General features: G+C 44.9%; 1 protein-coding gene and 1 pseudogene across 3 annotated transcripts in view; one reads left to right on the top strand and one right to left on the bottom strand.

Annotated features, from left to right (window-relative positions):
* The window catches only part of CHST11 (carbohydrate sulfotransferase 11), a 248251-nt gene that overhangs the window by 23988 nt on the left and 219329 nt on the right, over positions 1–4934 (top strand). The window lies entirely within an intron of this gene.
* LOC112481907 lies at positions 1546–1664 on the bottom strand (annotated as a pseudogene).

Below are 4934 nucleotides of genomic sequence, written 5' to 3'. Positions count from 1 at the left end.
CTTGACCTTTAGATTTTTCTCTTTAGGGAAAATATGATCATTAAGTCTGTATTCTTGAGCAGATGTATCACAGGCAGACTTCTTGCCTCACTTCACAGCCATGGGAGAAAAGGGTTTCCAAGTCGGTGTGAATTTTATTTTAATAACATGGAAATGAATATTAGATGCGAGGACCACTCTGGCTTGTGGCTGTTCAGACAGGAGCCTGAGGATGGACCGCGGTGCGCCTCGCTCTTGGAAATGATGACTTCAGCTTTTTGGGGGTCTGGCTTTTTGCCCGTTGGCGACACAGCGTGACTGGACTGTGGGGTTAATTAGCCAGAGCTTAATCCTGGGCCTCACAGCCCGTGCCCATGTGAGAGTTCGACAGAGCCAGGCCAAGTTCATGAGCTTCATGTTCTGGTTCCTTCTCCTGGATGGTGAGACCATCCAGAGGGTGTGTTCTGGAACTTTTCGGTCAGGCTTCCCCGTGGTGCGTATTTCATGACCTCACACGAAAGGCCTGATTGCCAGGGCCGCTCTGTGGGAGAAACTGAATCACGGAGTCATGGAATCTCAGAGCTGGAAAGAGACTCTAAGCAAGAGAGAAGAGACCTTCTCTAGACTAGGGAGACCCCACCTCGGGGCTCCGACTCCACTCCTGTTGCGGCTGAAACAGATTTCTGATGGGGAACAGCGTGTAAAGGCACAAGGTGGGGCGGGTGGCTTGCTAGCTTTCTACTTTCGTTATGCAGATAAATAAGAGTCCATCCAATTTAGCAATCCGATAGAACTAGGTTTTTATAAAGAGGAATACCTGGATAGGGTGAAGAATAAATAAAAGCAAACTACATTTCTGGTGTGAGATATTTTAAAATCTCACTTTGCTTTTGGCGAATCCATCGGGACATGCAGTGGACCCCGTATAAATGGAGAACACAGCCGTGGGTGATTTCAGGTTCTGTCTGCCTAAAACCAGTCTTCTCCCCTCTTCACGACTCTGTCAAAAATCTTTGCTTGAAATGACCCCGTTGTTCCCAGTAGTTACTAGACTAATACCAGTGGTGCCTCTTCTTAGGTGCAGAGTACGTGCCAAGCTGGCCACTTTAGAAGAAATAATAACTAGTTTAATGCAAGCAGCTTTGGAATTGTACTTATTGTCCTTATTTTATGGCTGAGGAAATTGGAGAAGGAGAGAAATTTCTTCAAAGGTTACCAGGTGAATGTGGATTGCTGGCTCCTTTAGGTTTAGAATGCTGTTAAAATGCACATGCAACAGTTTGTACCCATTTTTGTAAAAAAAATAAAATAAAATAAATAAAAGGTAAGTCGACTTGGGTGGTAGGTAGAGTTACAGATAATTTTATTATACGTATTTTCTTCTATGTATTCTTGGCATGTTTCAAACTCTGGTAAAATTTTCAAGAAGACACATATCTGACAACTTAATTTTGTGTGTGGACAAATTAATTAATTAATTTGTTTATTTTTGTGAGGCAACCCTTGGTCGACCTCACGGATTGCAAGGACCCTGTCAGTTTACAATCCCTTATTTTTTATTTTTTACACCTACAGCACCTGGTCTTCCTAGGTGGCCTCCCATCCAAGCACTAAAGAGGCCCGACCCTGCTTAGCTTCTGAGATCAGATGGGATCGGGCTCGTTCAGGGTGGCATGGCTGTAGACAATTTTTTCTTTTTTAATTAAGCTACCTTGTCAGGGGCCTAAGACTTCTGTGAATGGGACTTTGCACAGAGGAAGAGTGTTTTAGGGAAGGAGGGAGAGAAAGAGGCTTGCTCTGTCTGAGGAGGCAGGTCCAGGTCTGGGCATCACGGAGAGTGAGTGTTTACCCTACACCTAACTGCTCGTGGCTAAGCCTGTTTGTTGTTCACCGTTGTATGTCGGCTCAGGCAGCCATAACAAAATACCACGGACTGGGCAGCTTCAACAGCAGAAATGTATTTTCTCTCAGTTCTGGAGGCTGAAAGTCCAAGGTCAATGTGTCGGCAGGTGGGTTTCTTCTGAGGCCTTTGTCCTTGGCTTGCAGATGGCTGCCCCATCGCTGTGTCTTCACATGGCCTTTCCTTTGTGTGCACACATCCCCGGTGACCAAATTTATGTCCACATTTCTTCTTACAAGGACACCAGTCGGTTTGGATTAGCCCCCACCATGATGGCCTTATTTTAACTTAACCACTTCTTTAAAGGCCCCATCTACAGATATAGTCACATTCTGTGGTACTGGGGGTTAGGACTTCAGCATATGAATTTTGAGGAGTCACAGTTCAGCCCGTAACAAACATCACTGGCTTATTTGGGCAGAGATCTGTGCCTTCAGCATGTCAAGGGCGCTGAGGGCCATTGGGCTTCTCACATAATCTATCTTGGGCATGTTCTGCCGAGAGCAAGCCTTAGACCAAATCCCACTTCATGCACATTTTTCCAGCAAGCTGCCACATAAACCTTCGTTATAGCTTGTGCTTGGAGCCCGATGATGTCCTAGTTGTCTGTTCTCTAGGCTGTCTGATAGCATCTTGCATGGAAGTTTTCCTCACAGCAGATGAGAAAGTTCTGGGGGCAACATTCCGTTTTCTAGTTGGAGGAGGCAGCAGAATCATCGGGAAATGTCTGTTCACAGACCAGGTGGTTCTCTGGGCCAGAGTGTACTCAGAAAGATGCGGGTCTTGGTCTAAGAGTTTGTTGAGGAAAAGCCAACGAGTGTAGCCAAACCACACATCTTGAACCCCCCCTCACTTCCTCCCACATGAAATTATTTCTAATATTCATGGTGCTAAATTTCCCACCTTCTGGTGGGTATGGGAGATAAAGATGGCGGACGTGCTGTTAGAATGCCAATGGGCGTGGGCTTCGATCCTCATCTTTCAAATACTAACTGCCCCTGGCAGTATGCGTTTCCCCCTTAGGGGCCTTAGATGTTACTTGACTGCACCTAGATTAAAATGGACATACGCTGTGTCACACAGGTGGTGCCACTGTGTTTTAAGGTAAACTGCAGACAGTGTAAGAGTTTATGAGAAAACTTCACCTCATCAATGTTTTGCCTTGAGCCCTCCCTGTTCCCAGATCAAGTGATTTCCCGTCTTGAAAAGTTCAACAAAATCAAGAGAGAGATTGGATTTGATGCTGCATTTTTATTAGATGTTAAGTCTTGAAACTGTTTTTGCTGAACACTGGTCAGGGGAATTCGAGAAGCAGAAACTGGGCTTCTCTTTTCATCCCTTGAAAAGAGAGAAAGAGGATGGATTCATCACGAGAACTGACATTTCAAAAAAAAAAAAAATGGTTTAGTGCGTGTGATGGGTCTGAAGAAACAACATTTAGATCTCGGGAGTGTCTGTATTTTTGAACTGTTTCCAAACTTCTAGAGTAAGACTTGAGAAATAATAAAATATTGACCATAGTTCCAAGAGGAAAACACAGGGCGATCTTCGGCGAAGGCTGCCATTGTGCTTACATTCCGCTCCTTTCTCTAACGTGTCGTGAGCCCCTCCTGTGAACCCCACACTGTGCTGGACATCAGGGGAGCTCTCTGACTTTTCTGATCTCTGTCCTCGCATTGAGCCTAGTGGACACAGTATATTTAACCATTTACTTGTTTACCCAACAGATATTTCCGAGAGCTTATTATGCTTTCACGTGGTTCTAAGCTCTCTGCCAGTGATCTCTCACTGGGTACATATTCAGTGACTATCCTGTTAGATTTCCCCCTGATATCTCCCTTCATGACCACCAGAGAGAATTGCCAGCCCACCACACTTACTTTATTCCCTCCAGACTTTTCTGAGAATGGCCTGGGGTGGGATGGACAGGAGAATTTAGCAAGAGCCTGTAAGTAAAATCCACATAATGGAGAGTTGCCCTTGCTCACCCGCCATGATCTGTTCTTTCTATAGCAGTCTGAATGAGATCTTGAAAAACAAAACTCAGTTTACCTCAGTCCCCTCCTTAATACTCTGGAGCTTCCCAGAGTGCACTTGGGCTGAACTTTTTCACCACGTACTAGGTCCACAAGGCTCTTTAAGACCCAGGCCTTGCCCACCTTTCTGATCATCTCCTACTACCCATCACCTCACTTGCGGTGCTCCAGACATGTGGGTTTTCTTTCTGTTTTAATAACTGCCTCAGGGCCTTTGTACTTGCTGGCCCCCCTACCTGGAATGCCGTTCTCGAAGACTGCCTGATTTCCATCGATCTGACTTTGTGTTGTAAAGAATTCCCCCTTATTGCACTGTCCTCTTTTATTTTCTTCTCATCATGTTTGACTCCCTGAAATCAGCTTCTTTCTTCTTTTTTCTTTGGTATTATCCACTTTCCTCAATCAGAATAGAGGCTGCCTGAAGGCAGAGCCTTTGTCTGTTCATTCGCTCCATGTATTCCTGGCACAGTCTCAGTACCTGCTCCAAAGTAAGAACTCCGTAAATATTATTGTTGACTCACTGAATGAATAAATCTCACTTAATGCCCTTTGGAAGCTGTGAGTCAAGAATGGAATTCATTTTTAAAATTATGCTTGCAGCTGTTGAACTCTGTTTCTAGAACAAGACTCGGCTTGGAGATACCGCTGTGGAGCATGCCATCAGTTGAGCTGATCTGATTAAGGTTTTATTAACAAGAATCCAGCATGTAACAGAGGAAAATTTCAAGTCGAAATCAAATGCACACTTACCTGTAACTCTTACTGGCTTTCAGCCAAGTTAGATTTCTTGGACCAAAGAAACAAAGTGAAACAAGACAGTAATCGGAATGATGTGTTAGGGCTCAGAGGTTTGCTAGGAACGTGTGTAGCTTCAATCTTTCATATTCCTACAATCCGGGGTGTGTGTGTGTGTGTGTGTGTGTGTGTGTCGTGGGGTGTGGAGGGGCATTGCCTCTGGTCTGGGTGCTGACTTCAGAGCTGCTGTCTAGCAATGTGACAATCTTTTTTTCTTTCTCTTC

Source organism: Pteropus alecto, unplaced genomic scaffold (assembly GCF_000325575.1).
Source record: "Pteropus alecto unplaced genomic scaffold, ASM32557v1 scaffold94, whole genome shotgun sequence".
NCBI lineage: Eukaryota > Metazoa > Chordata > Mammalia > Chiroptera > Pteropodidae > Pteropus > Pteropus alecto.
This window is presented reverse-complemented; position numbering and strand designations above follow the sequence as displayed.